Source organism: Leptodactylus fuscus, chromosome 4 (genome assembly GCF_031893055.1).
Source record: "Leptodactylus fuscus isolate aLepFus1 chromosome 4, aLepFus1.hap2, whole genome shotgun sequence".
NCBI classification, from domain to species: Eukaryota; Metazoa; Chordata; class Amphibia; order Anura; family Leptodactylidae; genus Leptodactylus; species Leptodactylus fuscus.
In genome coordinates, this window is record NC_134268.1 from 28,408,494 (window position 1) to 28,414,816 (window position 6,323).

The window sequence follows — 6,323 nt, forward strand, 5'->3', positions numbered from 1 at the left end:
GCTGGTTCTTCCCCTACCTTTAGAAGTCTTCTCCGTGCAGCTTCCCCGCGGCATCTTCCGGCTCTGAATTCACTCTGCCAGGCATCAGGCCTGGGCAGAGCCAACTGCGCATGTCAGCTTATAGTGCGGGCATGCGCAGTCAGCTGTGCCCAGGCCCGATGCCTGGCAGAGTGAATTCAGAGCCGGAAGACGCCGCGGGGACGCTATAAGGAGAAGACTTCTCAGAGGATCCAGCCCGACCCTCACTCGTGGACTTGGTAAGTGTAATTTGATCGAACGTTGCCTACCCCTGAAACGAGCATTTTCCCCCCATAGACTATAATAGGGTTCGATATTTGATTTGAGTAGTCGAATATTGAGGGGCTACTCCAAACAAATATCGAACCTCGGAAATTTTACTGTTCGCTCATCTCTACTATCTATCTATCTATCTATCTATCTATCTATCTATCTATCTATCTGTCTGTCTGTCTGTCTGTCTGTCTGTCTGTCTGTCTGTCTATCTATCTCCTATCTATCTATCTATCTATCTATCTATCTATCTATCTATCTCTCTCTCTCTCTCTATCTATCTATCTATCTATCTATCTATCTATCTATCTATCTATCTATCTATCTTTTTCTGCCCTTCTCTCTCATCTATCCATTCATCTCTCTATATTTATCTATAAATCCTTGTACACAGTCCACTGAAAAGGTTTTGTTACCCCAAGTAATGGTCACAAGGTTACTTGGAGGCTTTTCCTGTTTCATTTGGCAAGGTTTAAAAACACAATGTCCCTGGAGAATATCCAGTATCAAAATAGAAGTTGTTCAGCGCCTCTTCTATATGTATCTTTAATTTACCTCGTGTGATATATGGCTGGTTTTACTACACTGGGCTGTATTTCAATGTATTATCAGTTACCGATTCCGGCAGATACTCTTGGTATAATTCCATTAATGAAGTCATGTAATCCTATTAATATTTACACTTCCTATTTTTGGAATGTGGTATAAAAGGGATTTGTAAATTCATGTTTCCCACATGATTATCTCCTGTCCGGAGAGTAAAGCATTAGCCGTCAGTCGGTCTTGTATCATGGAGCGTTGCGGTTTGGGATATTTTTGCCAGTAGTTACTATTAATGATAATGGTCCAGTGTAGGAAAATAACAAATGGGATCTGTTTGGATCTTAATAAGTTTCCCCAATTTAAGGCTGAGGTCTCATAGTATCTAATGGTAATTGTGCTGCCTCAAACAACCTGGTGACAAACTCAAAAATTTCATCGATGTAGAAATTCTTGCAACAGTGACCTAACCTATGGTTATATGGTGATCATGATGTGACCATAAACTTGCTGTCGGGCTCTAGCTTTAACTTTTTACTAACTTTTCAACAAATTTTGCATAAATCAATAGTACAAAACGATATAAGTTCACATGGTCTAACTGTTAGTAAATCTGGACCTATGTGTGTTGCAGAAAGTCATATATAAAGATAAAATAAAAATACTTTTTTTATTTTTTGCATACAGCTCCTCTGCAAACCTATGTGTCTCCGTGGTCACAGACTACAAAGAAATGTCCTTTAGTCTGATTCTGCAGTCGATGTCCTTTATATCAGTCCCCAACTGTTCCCTAATTTGATGAATTATCATAATGTAGGGGACATGGGTTCGCCCCAGTATTGGCCGTCCATTTGGGCATTCTGTTCCCCACTCCACTTGAAATAGCTTTTCTCTCCTCATTTTTTTGCTCTTCTCATTCGGAAATCTGGCAGAAACCCGGAAGACCTCACTATAGTTTATGGCAGTGGTGGGCAATTAATTTTCCCATGGGGCCACATGAGAAATTGTAACGGTTCTAGAGGGCCATGCACATCGCGGCAAATTTAGCTCCACCCACTTCTCTGCTGACTCCGCCCATTCTCAATAATTTTTCCATGTGCTCCACAAAGTAAAATCCTCCTACAGTCACCCTAACATTATACACCCCCACATTATAATGTTTCCCTCCAAATGTCCCACAATATTAAGTCCCTCTCCTGGTGCCCCAGTATAAACCAGCAGAAACTAGAGGGGACATTAAACTGGGGAAGCTGGAGGGGGACATTAAACTGGGGGCAACTAGAGGCAGACATGTCCCCCTCCAGCTACCCCCATTGTTTAATATCCTCCTCCAGCTGCCCCAGTTTAATGTCACCCTCCATCTGCCACCTAGTTTGATGTCCCCCCTACATGTGCATTCAGTTTAACTGCCCCCCTACATCTGCCCCTAGTTCCCCCCCTCTTGCTCACACATACTGCCTCTTCTCGCTATCATCCAGCAGCCTCCATTGCCGGCAGCTTGCAGAAAGCACACAGTCCTTTGTGGCTCCGCCCACTAATGAGTCATAGCCTATCCTGGTGATAGGCTGTGATGACATCATCACAGGTCCTTGAACAAACTTCCACTAGCTATGCGGGCCGGATAGAAGCAGTCAGAGGGCCGGAGGTGGCCCGCGGGCCGGACATTGCCCAGGTCTGGTCTATGGGGTCCATGGGTTTCTGTGGGTAACCGCTTTTTTAACTGGATTAGGTTTCTATTCATGGGTCCCCAGGTGAACTTCCCGAACGGAAATCCGAATGTATGTGTGAACTTAATGTAGGACTACACAGGAGTATGACTGCAGGGTGAGACTACACAGGGATTGTTTGTAGTCTGCAACCATGGAGAAACATAGTTCTGCTTAGAAGCTGTATACTCAACTGGATGATTTTTTTTTTTTTTTTTTTTTTAATGAAACCCATTTGCAAAATTGCTTTATTTATCATTTTAGAAGAATTGGGGCAATAAAAAAATGTGGCTATGACGGAGGACATACCTTTCCAATCCTACAATACATGAGTTCACGTCTTATGTATACTTGTAGATAGTGGATACAGTAATGATGTCCACGTGACGGCTCAATCAAATGTGTAGAACAGAGAAGTGTTTTTATAAATGCCAATTATTTCCTGAATTATTGCCTTTCCGTACACAGGTCCTTATAAATGATTGCTTCCAAATGCAAAAACCGGGTTCAGTCCTGGTTCACGGTAAGTTCAACTTCTCCATTTATAGCAAATGTTGGATCACCTAGAGCACCGCAAAGATTATTCATCCAAATTAATTTCTCATTTACCAAAGCAAAGAGTCAATTTCCTTCAGATTTCATCCTAAACTTGTTTCTCCCATTTAGGGCTTTGGCTCCAATATTGCATTTATTTTCCTCGATGATTGTGTAACTCTCAGTGAAGGTTTCTAATTTTATTCTTAACGCTGGGAATATAGATAACCCGCGCAAACGGAATCACACGGCACAGTATCAGGTTTATCCATAAAACCAGGAGGGTTAAGTGGCCCCCGGCTTACGTAAGGAATGATATTGTGTTTATTATCGTGAGAACACTTACCATTCACATGGACTATTTCATTTATGTTACGTAGACAGCTCCAACATATTCGCAGCGCTGTACAAAAATTCATCATGCAAAATTTACTAAAATTATTTTTATTTAATTTTATTTTAATTTTTTTTAATATTTAATTTATTTTATAATTTTTTTTTTAAACACTTGTGCCTTCCACATAAGGTTATAGTTGACCTTTGAGGGGTATTTTATTTTATTTTTGCTGAATTCACAGCTGTATACAAGTATAGGAGGAATAAAATGAGGATCCGATCTGGGTCCATTAGGACCCAGCATCTTCTGCAGTTCTCTACATCTGGTTCAGGTTCATCACACAACCCCTGGCCCGGGCGAAAGCTGCATTATGGCGGCTTCCGTAACTGTATACATGGTGCTCATTAAGTGGTTAAAGTGAAAATTCAGGCAAATTTTCATACAAAATGGAGATGCTACTGTCATGCCAGGGCCGATATTTCATGCTGGTCCATCTAATGCAAGTTTCCTACGTGCTCTGGACACTATAGGTAATAGAAATGGCAGAACATAAATAATGGCTGACCAGTTCTGGGCTGTTCACATTGGTAGGATCTGAGCGGTACTCCCAAGTCGTAAATTATTAATAGCTGGCATATGGGGAGAAGATCCATCCTGCCAATGGATTCAATTGTATCTTCCTCCTAAGGCCAAGACCCCACGTCGCAGAAATGCAGCTTTTTTTGTTGCAGATTTTGCTGCGGTTTTTTGAGGCAAAGCCAAGAATGGCTACAAAACGAATGGGAAATATAGAGGAAGTTCTAGTACTTCTACCTTGTGCTCAATCCACTCCTGGCTTTGGATCAAAAAACTGCAGCAAAATCTGCAACAAAAAAAGCAGCATTTCTGCAATGTGGAACCTCAGCCTTAAAGAGGACCTACCACCAAGTATATACTCCAGTATAAGCCTAGTTTTTCAGCACAGTTTTTGTGCTGAAAAATCCCCCCTCGGCTTATACTCGAGTCAAGCAAAAAAAATAAATAAAAAAAAAAAAAAATATATATATATATATATATATATATATATATATATATATATATATTTTTTTTTTTGGGAGGGGTGATCTATGACCAGCCGCAATAGTAATGTATGGAATCTCCCATAAAATAGTGAAAAAAAAAGAAGCTTTAAAATAATATAATAAAAAAATAAAGTAAATAAAAGTTGTAAATCCCTCCTTTCCCTAGAATACATATAAAAGTAGAAAATGACTGCGACACACATACACATTAGGTATCCCTGTGTCTGTAAGTGCCCGGTCTACTGAATATAGGGGATCTGCAGTGCTCCTGTTCCATTGGGAAGGGGTTAATAGGAGCACTGCAGATCCCCTATAGTCAGCCAGGTTGAACTCCAAGTGGGGGGAAAAAACCCAGTCCTCAAGCTCAGGGAAGGGGCAGACAGACAACCAAAACACCCCCTCCCCTTTCCCAGCACCCAGCATCTACTGCACCCAAAAACTCCGACCATTTTAATTTTTGAAGTTTTCCAGTAGCTGCTGCATCCCCCCCCCCCCCTCGGCTTATACTCGAGTCAATAAGTTTTCACAGTTTTTTTGTGGTAAAATTAGGGGGGTCGTCTTATTTTCAGGAACATAAAGCATAATGATATACCTCACTTGATTCCTGGAAGGTTATATGTAGCTTAGCGTCGAGCTTCTCTGGAGTTAGGCCAGACTTGCATTGCTACATGAGCAGGACCCGGGACAGGAAGGCATCCTAATTTTTGGATGTGGAAATATGACTTCATTATTAGTTTAGGGGGCCACATCCATACAAGTTTACTGGACACTATTTGCAGTCTAATTTTTTTCATTTTATATAAATTGGACAAAAGTGCAGAAATTTTATATTTCAGAAAACACGGTGAATAAATTATTTGTTGCAGGAGGCATAGAATAAATTGTATTCTTCTCTATTATCTTAGTGAATAGGGTGAAGATCCCCTGGAAAAGTCAGCAGCAAACCGTGCAGAAGTGAAGTATAGATGGAATAAGTTGTCATGGTGGTCTGGGCTGAATGGAGTAAAGAATTCAAAAATAAATGACTAGAGAAAAAAAACTACTTAGCAATAGATGTCCTGTCTACATAAAATGCACAATATGAGCCATAATAAAAGTCTCACCTACTGTATAAACAAGCCAAACCCTTGGTGTCCAAAGTAATGTGGCAAATTTCATTCCATAACAAAGAGGAAGTGGTTTTATCTGTATCTGGTAATTGATTTATGTGTTTGTTAGGTGTAGGAATAGATTTTTGCAGTGTTCTTCACTATAGGTGTCCTGTGCTGAGTTAGGATTGCATTGTTAAAAAATTTTAATCCTAAAATGTTGCTAAAATGATGCCCAACCTTGGACATAACTTCTTGCTCTACAGCTCTACAGCATTGCTCTGCTCCCCCATAGCTTCCCTCGCTGTCCTACATACCATGCCTGGTGTCCTGGTCTCCATTTTTCCCCAGCTGACCTGGACTTATATTACTGTCTGTGGTGTGTGTATACTGGCCCTCGCTTAATTAAAGGGCCAACCAGCACCATTACTATCCTGCCTCAGCCAGTATCCTCTTGCCACAATCTACTAAAGGGAATCCCCGCTTTTACTCTGCACCTGACCTTTAGGTCTTTCCAGGATTTCCATAAATTTCTAAATATGTTTTTCTATTCTGCTTGATCCTATTCAAGGATTGGTAATCCAAAACAGATACAAATGGTTTTGACACAAATTTTTCAAAAGTTTTTCGGTTTGTCACGCACAAAATACTTGGGGGGGGGGGGTGTCTCCTGAGACCTTATAATATAATACTTGAAGGACCAGGGAAGGTGAGTAAAATGAACAACAGATATACTCACCTTTCCTGGGCATCCAGTGGTCATCTT